General features: G+C 36.2%; 1 long non-coding RNA gene across 1 annotated transcript in view; it reads right to left on the bottom strand.

Annotated features, from left to right (window-relative positions):
- LOC128483480 (uncharacterized) overlaps positions 1-13,910 on the bottom strand; it is a 31,296-nt gene extending 17,386 nt beyond the window's left edge. Inside the window, exon 1 of the long non-coding RNA XR_008351074.1 lies at positions 13,488-13,910. This is a non-coding gene — a long non-coding RNA (uncharacterized LOC128483480). The remainder of the gene's footprint in view (positions 1-13,487) is intronic.
- Positions 13,911-14,834: the final 924 nt, after the last annotated feature.

Raw genomic sequence — 14,834 nt, 5'->3', positions numbered from 1 at the left:
TATTCCACTCACTGACAGGTGCCATGATAACAAGATTTTCAGTGTTACTCACTTCACATGTCAGTGGTCATAATGTTATAGCTGATCGGTGTATAAATTTAGCCCAGCAACCTGGTTTTCCCGTGGCTTCATTAAAACTAATGATAGTGCTGACCCTATTGCCTACATTGTCTGGTCAAGACAGGACAATAAAAAAGAATTAGCAGAGTAGCAGCCCATTTAAATAATTAGAGACTTAAAATCTGTTTAAAGTAAAAGCTCTTCCTCAGTAGCGTACCTAGCGGGGGGCGGGGGGGGGGGGCGGTCCGCACCGGGTGCCGCTCATCAGGGGGGTGCCAACCTGCCGGCACCCGGCACCCCTCCAGAGACGGACAGTAATGTCCGCCGCTGGAGGAGCAGGCTCGCAAGAGAGCGGTATCGGGGGTCTTTAACAGACCTCCGGCTCCCTTGAGTGATTTTAAGCCGGTTCCCCTGAACCGGCTTAAAATCACTCAAGGGAGCCGGAGGTCTGTTAAAGACCTCCGATACTGCTCCCTTGCGATCCGCGCGGCAACTGCTGCTGTGCAGAGGGCACTGTGGGCGCGGCTTCAGTGCCGCCGGGATCTGACAACAAACCCCGGCGGCACTGAAGCCGCGCCCACAGTGCCCTCTGACCCGGAAGAAGACAGAAGAAGAGGAGCGAAGAGGAAGACTGCTGTAAGAAGAAAAGAGGTAGAAAAGAAGGTAGGAAATCATTCATTAAGACTGAGTGACAGTGAGAGTGGATTGGTATGTGTGGAATCTGTGGATTGATATGTGTGGATTGGTATATGTGTGGATTAGTATGTGTGGAACCTGTGGATTGGTATGTGTGGAACCTGTGGATTGGTATGTGTGGATTGGTATGTGTGGATTGGTATGTGTGGAATCTGTGGATTGGTATGTGTGGAATCTGTGGATTGGTAAGTGTTGATTGGTAAATGTGTGAGAGTGATGGGTGTTATGCTGTACCATTTCCAATGTCTTTTTCATTATAATTATGCTCTAAAGTACATCATAACTCCCATCACTCTATACTGTTCCGTACAGTGGCAGAGCTGGGAGACAGAGGCCTTGCACCCCCACCGCAGGGTGCTGGTCAGGTTCCATGTGGGCAATGTGGACGCTGGCTTTGGGGTGTGCAATCTGTGATCTATGCCTGTAATTTAGGGTGTTTTATCTATAACTTTAATGCTGAGTTTTTATGTGAATTCCAATTGATCAATACCTGCAAAGCTGGGTTTGTTTGTTAATGTGTTGGTCTGTATCTGCTATGCTATGTTTCTATACATTATTTATGTTTACCAGCAAATACAGGATTTGTATGTCTTATTCAGTTGATCAATACCTGGGGTGCTGTTTCCATGTGTTGTTTATTTGATCTATACCTTCAGTGCTGAGTGATTTCCAGTTGATCTATACCTGCAATGCTGGGTTTGTGTGTTCTGTTGATTTATACCTGCAATGCTATGTTTCCATACATTATTTATGTATACCTGTAAATACAGGATATTTATGTCTTATTCAGTTACACGTGCTGTTTATTTGATCTACACCTGAACTACAGGGAGTAATTAAAAGAGAGTTGTGGTTTAGTGACGTAGGGGACAAATGGACTTTGGGGATGATTACGGGGAGAGGACCTCCCAATGTCACGGTGCAGTCAGAAGAAGGGAAGGCTGTACTGACTCTCACAGTCTTCCCCTGATCTGCAGTTGAGGGCAGTACAGCATAATCCCTATCACTATACATCGATCTAGACATTTACAATAATGCAGCATAACCCCTACCACTATATACTAAGCCAGACACTGAAGTGGTAGGCCTACACCACATCAATGGCTTTGTATATAGTGATATGGGTTATGCTGCATTATTGTAAATGTCAGGCTCAATGTATAGTGATATGGATTACGCTGCCCCACCGTCAATGTGTGCTCAGTATAAAGTGATAGGTGTTATCCTGTATCACCGGCAATGTGGGCCTCAGTATATAATAACAGTTATGTTGTACCACCGTCAGCGCGTGCCTCAGTATATAATGGAAACAGTTATGTTGTACTACTGTCAGCGCGTGTCTCAGTATATAATGATAGCAGTTGTGCTGCACAACTGTCAATGTCTGCCTCAGTGTATAATGATAGTTATGTTGTACTACTATAAGTGTCTAGCTCAGTATATAAAGATAGCGGTTATGCTGTACCACCATCAATATCTGGCTCAGTTATAGTGATAGGTGTTATGCTGTTCCACTGTAGTATCTGGCTCAGTGTATAGTGATAGGAGTTATGCTGTTTCACTGTAATGTTTGCCTCAATATATAATGAAATTACTTAAGCTGCACCACCGTCAATGTCTGTCTCAGTATAGAGTGATAGGCATTATGCTGTACCACCGTCACTGCCTGGCTCAGTATATAGTCATAGGTGTCATGCTATACCACAGTCAGTGTCTGGTTCATATGGTATATATAATCATGAGTCGACATGGCAACACCACTATATATGCAAATGCTTAGTTTTAGTTTATAGTGTCTTTAGCTGCTTAGCCAGTACTTAATTTGTAATGTTTGTCACTCATTTGTTAGGTCTTCTTAGAAACTTGTTGTGTTTGTTGTTTTTTTGGGGGGGTTATTAAAGAAAGCACTATTATATGTTCAGTAAATGTTATTTAAACATATTTATTTTACTTATAAGTTATTAATTTATTTTTTCAGATTTCTTGTTGTTTACAGTTGACATACAGTTTACAAATTGGTGCAATAAATATTCTTGCCAACATAATTTTGTAGATGTCTTTACATTTGGGGAGGGGGGGTGCCACTTACAGGATCCGCCCCGGGTGCCAAATACTCTAGGTACGCCCCTGCTCTTCCTCAACATAAGTTTATTATATATATATAAAAAAAACATTCAGAAGTTCATATATGCACATAAAGACATGGGGAACTTGCATATGTTGCCTTTTCTGGTACTGAGGGAAGAGGCAGGAGCTACTTTATGAATTTTAGGTGTTTAGTATAATGGTATTTAAACAGAGGTTAATATGTGTCAATATCTCCATTTCGTCTCCTTTTTTGTCAGTATTTAGCTTACTTTTACCAAGGCCAGAATGGAGTCAGTAACATCTGTCACCCATCTACAGTGTGACCTCCACAAAGACAGACTACTGCTAGGTAAAAAAAATCCTCCCCTCTTCAAAAATGGGTGGAAATCCGTACTTTCCCATAGATATTTTTTCCAGCTCCAAGGGAATCACTAATTGCACACTGACTAACAATATGGGAGCTGACTGTTATGCTCCACAGTATACGCTTTTAATTCCTTGTTTATCCATTATACAGCACTATGGATTATGATATTGTTATATAAATCAATAAATAATATTAGCAGATATATACTAAACTGTTTAACATAGTGTATATATACAAATATACTACCTTTTTAGTAAACATAATAGATGCAGAACATCAGTAATTCAGCAACCATAGGTTTCTTATTTCATGTCTTCAGTAACTGTGGGAGAGATCAATAATGTAATTATATTCATTTTAGTACAACTGAAGAAAGGAAATCCACTAATGCAAGAATAGCACAATAAACCACCCTAAAAGAAACACCATTGTCTTCTCCTGAATAAGGTAAACAGCATTGTTGATTACAGACTATTTTTTAACCCCTTCATTCTATGTCTGTTATATCTATTCCCCATTTTTTTCTGTTTGCAGCATTTTGCACATATATTTAATTGCTAAAATATTCAAAAAACATTCCCTTGAACACACGTTTAACAATGAACTTATCTGAGAGCCTGTAAATACATTTGTATGATTTACTAATATTGTGCTTCCAACAGCTGGAAATATGAAAAATATAGCATTCCTACTCCCCTGAGTTTATCACCATCAGGGAAACTGTTTATGCCTGGATGAGACTTGCATTTTGTACTATCTTTAGGTACACTCCGTGAGAAGAAAAACATTCATGGAGTACTTTTTTGCTCAGAGTACCTGGAGGTACCAACCCCACCTCATTTGCTCATGTTTTAATTTTTTTCAAATTAAGTTATATACGGTATATATATATATATATATATATATATATATATATATATATATATATATATATATATATATATATACCTGTCAGCTAAGAACAGGAAACAGAGCCTACAATTCACACAAGCTCACCAAAACTAGACAATGGGAGACTGGAAGAACGTTGCCTGGTCTGATGAGTCTCAATTCCAGCTGAGACATTCAGATGGCAGGGCAGGGTCAGACTTTGGTGTAAACAACATGAAAGCATGGATCCATCCTGCCTTGTATCAATGGTCCAGGCTGGTGGTGGTGGTGTAATGGTGCGGGGGACATTTTCTTGGCACACTTTGGGCCCCTTAGTTTAAAGACGACAGCCTGCCCGAGTATTATTGCTGACCATGTCCATCCCTTTATGACCACAGTGTACCCATCTTCTGATGGCTACTTCCAGCAGGATAATGCACCATGCCACAAAGCTCACATCATCTCAAACTGGTTTCTTGAACATGACAATGAGTTCACTGTACTCCAAAGGCCTCCACAGTCACCAGATCTCAATCCAATAGAGCATTTTTGGGATGTGGTGGAATGGGAGATTCACATCATGGATGTGCAGCGGACAAATCTGTAGCAACTGCGCTATACCATTATTTCCAACCAGGTACTAGCAAGGCGTACCTAATAAAGTGGCCATTGAGTATATGTATCTATATATATACTTTCAAAAATATTGAGCTCCAGTTTATAACAACCAGATCATTAGATCATCTTACACCCAGTTAAATAATCTGGAGAAAAGAAATGGTTGCATAACAATTATTTTACAAGCACTTGAAACACTTGCACAGTGACTCAAATACAACTTGCTTTTAGAGTAAGACTTTGCGAAGGGTTGCAACTTAAGTCAGCCTTCTATGGGAAAAAATCTGGATATGTTGGTAGCAGCAAATAACGGTATGCTTCACTAGTACGAGAGACAACATATTGTGCTGGCTTAATTACGGCTGAATTGCAGAAGCGACCAACAAACAGAAATATTCATTACGTATTACATATTCATTACATAAAAATATTCAGTTTGACTCATGACCTTTTGTCCCATGTAATCAGTCAATTTTGTTTATCTGCTGAAAGATCTCGATTTTAACTTCATCCATGGTTCGGGTATAAAAGAATAAGATGAACATGTAAGGATTTTAGTTATTGAGTGAAATGCAAAGCAAGTATTTCAGAATGTTTCAACAGAAGACAATATATATATATACTTAGGTTATATATATAGGTTGTCATCTTAATTGATATAAACTGAACTGGAAAGAAAAGTTTCCAAAGCTACCTCTAAGCATTATATACTGGCAATGGGGCAGCCATTCAAGCCATTGCATGTTGCATGTTTGTTGATTATAAGAATATTTAACTCTTTCCAGTTGTATTATGGAGGGCCAACACCAGCAAGTGTCTCCCATAGATGGATTCAGTATCTTCTTTATTTAACTATATGTATTGTTGTGTGATTTGGCCCTTACTGCAGAAGACTCACCTCAAATCACCTACGAGGATTACTGAAGAAACCCCATTGACTAAATACCGAAAATAAATTAGAAAAAAAACAAAAACATCTAGCTCATTATAAAAATAAAAATAGCCAAAGCATCTGTACCAAATAATAAGCATTCGGTCTACATTATTTGCATACAGTTAATGCTAAGAAAGAATCGTAAAAGCATTTGGTCCTGCTAAGTGACACAGAACACCCTTATTAGTCCTGTTATTTGCAGATACTTACTCATTATTTTCAGCTTATCTAACATTGACCTATTTTTCTCCAATTATGATAGTACACACTTTGCTTATTTTACTACTAGCGTGACAAAATGTGGAATTATAAACATAATGGCTCATCTTATTTTTACCTGTCCATTTCCTTAAGGCAGCTAATTAGGGCTGCGGATAAATAACACCTCACTATATGTATCTATACTGCAATAAAATAGGAGAAACCTCAGGGAATGTTAAGAGAATTAAAGAACGCTAAACAAGTCTTACACATTCTGCATTTATATCAGTCTACTGGAGAACTATTTCAAATTTTGTCATTACTTTATTTTTGCTTTGTGTAAATCATACACAGTTATTCACAGAATGTATCTCCATATACTGAGAGCTGAATTTGTCTGTTACAGCACGAGAGAAAAAATGCCACTGTCACCCAACATTTTAACACTAAAATCATGCATTTTTCCAAGTAGAAATCCTAAGTTACTTATTAAAAATCAATTGGTGTGCAACTCAGGACAACATGAGGAAGCTCAGAGATTCTTTGCATTTGTTTAATTTGCAGTTCTTCTTGCAGTACATGCACTATATGTGTACACCGACCATCACACCTATATGAGCTTGTTGTGCATCCCATTCCTCAACCATGGATGTTAAAATGGGTGTACACAAGATTTTGGAGGTGCGTGTGGGAATTTGTTACCCATTTAAACCAAAAGAGCATTTGTGAGGTCAGGGGCTGTTGTTGGACTAGAAGGCCTGGCTCGCAATCATTTCAGAGGTGTTCAATGGGGTTGAGGTCAAGGCTCTGTGCAGGCCACTTGAGTTGATTTACATGGTAGAGATTGTAATTAACAGAAACAGAACAGAAAATATTAAAAAAATAAAAAATATTATTGGATGTTCTTTATAAAGTAGTTGAATTTCCCCTAAAACGTTGTTGTAAAATACAACTGAAATATATATATAACACAGATAATGTTGACTTTGAAAGTATATTTTTCCTTGTTATTAACTCTCTGGGCTACCTAACGGTAATATAAGAATATGAAATAGCAGTGGTGTATTCAATATAACTATTGCTTATTATAAAATAAATCCATCATGATCAAGTAATTTGCAAAGACTCTTAGAAAGTTTCAAAATGTTAGTGCTTGTGCGCAACATATTTTTTATTCTTTAGACATATGTGATACATTTCTTTGTGCTAACATACTAATGTAATATGATGTTATAATTAAGTAAGCCTGATTGGTCCCTTATTGAAGAAGTAAAGGATTAGACCCATTTAGATGTAAGACTCCAAGGACCGGAAATGATCGTAACTATAAAGTTTATTAACTTTATACACATTCAATGCATACACACACATATATAGTGTATATATATATATATATATATATATATATAGATAGATAGATAGATAGATAGATAGATAGATAGATAGATAGATATAAACATTTATATATAAAAACACATGTTTGGTTGACTCAATTTTAAATATTGAATGATAAGAAAATGTGGCTATTTCATAAGAATTACTTGCCAAGGTAGTCTCATAAACACCACACATTACTCATCATCATTGTTTATATGTATGGATTTTCTGAGTATATACTGCCTCCCGCTATGATCTTTGGCCAATAGGATGGGAATTCTCGTACCCCTATATAGATTACATAGTCAAAAGTATGTGAACACACCTCCTAATTATTGGATTTGAATATTTTTGCCACATTCATTGCTGACATAAAATCAAAATGCAGTCTCCGTAGAGAAACATTGGAAGCAGACTGGCTTGCACTGCAGAGCTCAATGACTATAGAATGCTACCTTTCAGTTAAATTAATTTCTGCCAGCTAGAGCTGCCTTGGTCAACTGTAACAGATTTTATCGTAAAGTAATAATATCTTGAAGCAACGACAGCTCATCAATGAAGTGTTGGGCCATACAAGCCCACAGAATGGGGCCAGCAAGCGCTGAAGTGCCTTGAGAATTAAAAAAATTACTGTTCTAAGCTGGAACTCTAGCTAGCCAACCATCGGCTGGAGTGGAGTGACACTTGCTACCATTGGGCTCTTGAGCAGTGCAAATGCTTTCTCTAGCGTGATGAATCATGCTTTGTTAATAGTCTGATGGACAACTCTGGGCTTGTTGGATGCCAAGAGAATGCTACTTGCCTGACTGTGCAAACTGGAAAGTTGAGTGGAAACATACTGTTCTGGGGCTGTTTTCATTGATAGGTTGGTCCCAATTAAATAACATGTTAATATTACACCACAAATGCCATTCTCAATGATGCTCTGCTTTAAGCTTTCTTTCCTGTTTTAGTAATGTCTATGCAGAAATCGGCAGTCAGGATTGACCTGAGAATTATTGTAACATGATATGGCTCTGACCTAAACCCATTCTAAAACCTTTGGGATGAATTAAAAGAGTGACTCTGAGCCAGGCTTAATTAGCCAAAATTAGTGCCCAACTTCACTAATGCTCTGGAGGTTGAGTGGAAGCAAATGCCTGCAGCAATGTTACAGCTGCATTCGCCAGCTGTTTACGGCAGCTGCTTCCTGGGTTGCCTTTTCTCCAGTGCTTTTAGATTTTGGTTTACTCTGTGATTTTGCCAGAACTAGATGAACTATGTATTCATTAAGATGACAGGTCCACATAACGTTAGTAACCTTAGATGTTTTAATGAAAGTAGCACATCCTCTCATTAGGTATAGAATATTTGTTACATAATGAAATATATGGTTATCATCTCTGGCAGTATAAATCTGCCATTATGTGTTTGCTTTCAAAGTATCTCTCTGGTATTACTTAATATTTCTGCCGCTCTTGACATATTCTTGTCATAAAGACATACGATTATGTCTGAATAAATCAACTGAATTTTGTCTTGCGTCTTCAAACTTCTGGGGTGTCATCTGTCTTTGTCTTAGCACTCACTACCTGATATGCTATTCCCTGACAGCAAACGCCAACTCTGATTACAATATATGCTTATTTTGTAGTTCTGTCTTTCCACTTGAAATATCCACCTTTAACTCCTATCTGTACTTGTCATCCTTTGAATACCCCTTATCGAATGCAACCACATTCATTTCCCTATGTAATGAGAATGTTAGGAGTGTTTAATTTTGTAATTTTTTAAGTGTTTTTAATTTCTTCTTATTATAATTATTTCTTCAAACAGCGGGTAAAATACAAACAAAAAGAAAAAAAAAGTGTTAAAAGAAAACATCGAAGGAGGCACAGGAAATAAATGAATATGTAGTCTATGAGAAAATATTCAAGTGTCAGATGTATTCAGCTGGATAGAATTTCAAAATTCAAATAGTGCATACAAAGCATTCAAGTAAGGAATGTATACAGATGGCATTATAACTCTTCCTTATTCGGTTAATAATATAAATAGGTTTTAAACAGTCTTAGGGAGAAAAGAAATGTACATGCCCAACCTAGGAATCTAAGACTGTGTACCAGACCTGTGATTTAAAAAAAATGTAAATAAAAAATGGTAAGAATTAATAAGTAGGTTCAAAATGGAAAATCTGAACGTTGGCATACCCGGATAATGTTAGGAGCAGATTTCCATACACGTAGGTAAGGTGAGTGCCCTAAAGCTCAATGTTTTAGTGGCCCTGGGAAAGGAAAGAGGTAGAGCTTAATGGTAACTGTATCTACTGCCAGACAAGCAGTGCTCAGTTTGACCAATCTTAACCCACTATCTGTGCGTTTTCTACAAAAAGGTCCATCAGTTTAATGTCTATATGCCTCTTTAAATGCATTTTGAAACTATGTTTTTATGATTTAGACCATGAATGGCTTTTGTACCTACAGGTGCCTGGAGAATAATCTAGATTTTAAAATGTTTTTTTTATCAAGATTGAACCAGAAGTAGCATTAGGCATTATCAGTGTACAAGGAATGTTCGGTAGAAATCGATTAATAGGTCCTGTGCCAGTTTTTCTTTAAAAAATAACGCCATAGTTGGCAGTAAATTGCTTTCCCAGATTGGTTATTCTCTTGCATTTAAAATGCGCATGTAAATAAATAATGCATACGTTAGTAATTAATGTACATGGGTGCTGGAATTCAAGGGTAATCAACGGAAATTGTTAAACATTTAATATTCAGGATTATTCTAAAAATAATTTTAAGATACACTTTAACTTCCCAAATATATATTTACAAAAATATCTTAATTCTATTTAAGTTAAAAAAATATTATACATTCACAGTGAAATGTGATAAATAAAACCTCCACATTTCAGCTAGTAGTGGGTATGTGAGATTATAGTGTACTGATTATTGATGAGAATATGAGTCCACAGTGCTGCTTCAGGCAAGCTTTGCTTTAGCCAGCTAATGAATTCTGATAGTGACGGTATAGCACAATGAATGACTGATTACTGACTGACATTGCAAAGAGGCAGGCGTCGAGGAGAAACTGATCTACAACAAGTCATCCTGACATTGTATCTGGCAGCAAGGCCTCACTGGGTATAGACTACATCTGTCCACTAATTAATGACCCAAGTTGTTGGTACAAGCTGCGTTGATTTGCAGTCCTCTGCTGCGTGTCAAAATAATAAGGTGATATGTCCCTTATGATAAGTTTTTCATGGATGGACATGCTGACCACTTAGTGTAAATTCTGCCAATAACCAGTGACTCTAATGTCTTGTCTTGCCTCAAACATCTCCTGTACATTCTTAAAACGATATACTTTTGTAAATAGAGCACTCCTCTGTATTTTACAGTTCATGTGTTATATTATTGAAACAATTCCCAAAACTAAGTGCCTACGGCTGTTTTGAACATAACAAGTGGGAGAAAAATGTTAATCTTGTTCTCTTGCATTTCCTTTCAACCAGCTATAAATGTTGTCCAAACTGATCAAAGTATTCTAACAATTCCCAATGCATACCAAAGATGCATGTTACATAGGTACACACTCATACCACAGATCTAGTTCCAATGCTGAGCACAAACCAACACAAAAGCACTAGTGGGGTCCTACTTTGTAGATCATATAAACCACATGAAGAGAGGGCGAAATGTATACACACAGAACTATAGGTAGAATAATTCACAAACATTTAGTGGGATTAAAAGCCATACAATCCAAAGTCCACATTGAGTCAGTTTTCCTCTGTAACATTGGCCCTAATTGTGAGCAGCTCTCATTCACAACAAGGAGGGTGCTCAAGAGCGAACAACAAAGTCATTAGGGTCAAACTAATGCCTCCACACATGGCAGGCCTAATCTGCTGTTAGTCTTGTCTAGCTATATTTTGTTTAGACCATTGCATCACTTCCAACCCCAAAGACATTTAATGCATCACAGAGAGTGATCACAGTATCTCTTCAATCTTCAATGGCAAGAATGACAGCCGCTGGGGTCTTTTTTTGATTATCTAACGCTTTAATATAAATCTCATTCACTTACTTTTTCATATTCTGTCACTCATTCATTCTCTTGTTCACTCACTCCTTCACTCACTCACACAGTCACCTACTACCTGTCACATCAACATTTTTTTTGTGAGTCTATCTTTACATTCGTCTATCCTCTTCCCTTATTACCTTTATACCTTTGGTACTCATTTCAATCTAACCTCTAGCTTTCACACTCCTTCTCAATAGTCAAGAAACCCTTAAAAAAACACAATTCTTCACAATAGTGTACTATCTTTTTAGCTAGAAAAGATTAGCCAGTAATACAACTTTCATATTCATCTATGGGACTATCTCTCTATCTTTCCCCATATCTTATGTTCTTCTACACCTCATCCTCTCTAGATTGTAAGCTTGTGAACAGGGCCCACTTTGCCTAATGTATCAGTTTTTCTTAGTCATACCTAGTTTTGTCATCCCAATGTATTTACTGCAGTAAGCACTGCATAAATAGTTTGATGCTATATAAATAAAATATAATAACTGCTATGAAATGGTAATTGAAAGTTTTGTATATAGTAAAAACTATTCTGTCTTATTGCAGTACTTATGTGACAAATATGAAACTAAAAATACCACATGATAATATCTAATGTAAAATCCATTTGAGTCTATTGAATTATTGAGCATAAGGAGCTGCTTTATGATTTCAGATTGCAGTAAGATAAATGATTTAGGGCATCCATGGATTTCCTGTATATTACTAACCCCTACATTATCATATTTAAAAAATGGGAAATAAATACGTAAGATCTTTCACAAGGGCCACTAACGAAAAACCAATTTATGTTTCACAAAATGCCACGAGTGCAGTAATACCTTGCATATCACTTGTTATAAAATTACTTTTACAGCTTTTGAGTTTGGGGACACACAAATTGATTTTTTTTATTTCTTGTGGGATGGGTATGAGCCACGTTTCCTTTACACTTTTTACGGTTTGTACTTTTTACATTGTTTGTACCTCTTATGATGTAACAATGACATACATGGGCTCTCTATTCCATTTTATTGTACTTTTTATTTCTTTTAATATTTTTATATATTTTTACTTCTTTATTTTTCTTCTTTTTTTAGTTTAAGAGGGACAAAATCTGACTAGTGATCAGCCAGCAAGGGGGAGGGGGTGATGACATTATGATAGATCCTCTGTGAGCTCTTTTCATTTGTTATTAGTGTTTCTGGTGATGTCATCACTGATGCTTCTGGAAGAGAATGCCCTAGCGCTGTTACATTTGATCAATCAGCATGGACCCCAGATACTCAGATACTGCCAAATAAACTGTATATAGCTAAAAGGTTGTTTTATTTTTGTAATTTTTGTGATTATATGTTTTCTATTTTAATTATAACCCAAATAGGCTTCTCCTACAGGGAAGGGGAGCTGACTCGGTATAATGTACAGTTAAACCAGTAAGGAGAGTTTTAAGAAATCTTCCACACTATTTATACATTTTGGATGGCCAATTTAGGGCTCTTTGTAGAAGAAGCTCACTAGCATTTGCTCTTGATAATGTATGGTGATATCAGGAAGTTGATGTGTGAATTTCACCGTATTGTTCAAAACGTGAAAACTTTTCTTCTAGTCCTCGTCAAAGCCATACCCAAAAGAATAAACAACAATTATGCATTTAAGCATATAGAGAATATTTATTAAAATATAATTTTTAATTAGAAACAAAAGAGTCCAATTATTGAATACATAAGTTTGACATAATCCTAAAATATAATAATTGCACGTATATGTTAATTTATATGATCAATACTCTCTTTTTTTAAATAAAACACATTTTTTAAAAATGTATAGTATTTTTGGTTTTTATATAAAAAAAATCACACAACCATAAATATTAAAATAGTATAATTTTTTTTATAAGGATCTAAAATTATGTGTATAGTTAACGGTATGCAATTTATAGTTTATAATGCTTCTAACCCTCCTCTCAGTTTAAATTATATATATATATATATATATATATATATATATATATATATATATATAATTTTAATCAAAAATAAAACATAAATTGTGATTTGTATGCACTGGTACAATCATCATATTGCAAAAAAATATGTATTTACATTTTAGTCAACATTTCAAATTAAAAAAGATCTTAACAAATAAAACAATAAAAGATTTGACAGACCTATTGATTGTTCAGTGAAGAAAAAAACATGTATAATTATGAAATACCTTTTCGTTCTTGTCAATTATCCAGCATGAAACTATATTCTGTATCCAGAGACTCCAAGCGCTGTAGTCCTTTTCAGATTACATATTTTTCCTTTGTGATTTGTTCGGATATTTAGTCCGTTAACTGGTATTGCATAAACTATTTTTTATACATCCTAGGCCTGGTCTTCAGCAGGGTGGAGGTAGCTCAAAGGCAGCAAAGACTGCCGAGTAAGCATCATCTTTCCCTTAATTGTTTCTTAGTTTTAATGTAGCTCCTTTAATTTAAGAGAGAGAAACGCTGATCCACCAAGTAAGCTAGAATTTCTTGGTCTCATCCGGAATACAGCAGCGTCAAAGAAAGGAGATTATTCGCACATGAAGAAAAAAAATCTGACCACAGAAATAATCAATGCAGTCCACATTACCCCTATATCTCTCTCGCTGTTCTGTGAGGGCCCAGCTGATTCAGTCTGCATCCATCCATACATAAATCATTCCCCTTATTCTATTGGTTACATGGTACATGGCAAGTATTGATTTTTTCCCTTGCTGGAAAACCTGTGATTATTTTAAGACTAAGGAAAGAAGTAGAATTTCTATGAAGAGATGGTTGCTTACGCTCTATACAAATATCATATTAAAATATATTTGTTTCTAGATCTTGATCTGTTAAAAATAATTTCATTTCATCCTGTGTTTTTAAAAGCACATAAATCAATGTTTTCGGAGGTTGCAAGCACTGTTTCTATTATTTATTTCCAAATGCTGTCCATCTTCAGACAGCCATTTGTTGTCTTTGTTATCTGAAAACTCCAGGTTTTTAGGGCTTCGCATGACCAACTTTGAACACATAAGTGTGATATAAAAATATATACAAAGTAAGCAATTCAGTATGTTTAATTATTTACTTATTAGAAGATACAATTAACATAATAATACCTTATGGTTCAGCAGTTTGCCAGGCAGTTTGCCAGCCAATTAGGCATGTACAATGACGTGACATGAAGTAGCAATATAATTTGAGCATTTTCAGTGCTAAAATTAGCTATGGATGTGCAGTAATAAATTAAGTTAGTCTTATCAGTGTATTTGTTCAATCTGTTAAAACAGGATGAAACATTCATGGTTCTTTGTGGCAAAAAAACATAAACGAGATATCAGGACATTATGAATTTTTCATATAGTGCATATGTCTGTAATCCATTTACTCTTGGAAGTTGAGGGTCCGAACCTGACAGGGGCAGATTAACAATAGGGAGGACCGGCCTGGGTCTAAGCATGAAATGCTGCCCCCTACAAACACCAAAACTACGCTCATGCTCTCTCATACTGTCACTCACTCAATGTCTTCCTACCTACTCCGCT

This window comes from Spea bombifrons, chromosome 3 (assembly GCF_027358695.1).
Source record: "Spea bombifrons isolate aSpeBom1 chromosome 3, aSpeBom1.2.pri, whole genome shotgun sequence".
In the NCBI taxonomy this organism is placed as follows: domain Eukaryota; kingdom Metazoa; phylum Chordata; class Amphibia; order Anura; family Pelobatidae; genus Spea; species Spea bombifrons.
This window is presented reverse-complemented; position numbering and strand designations above follow the sequence as displayed.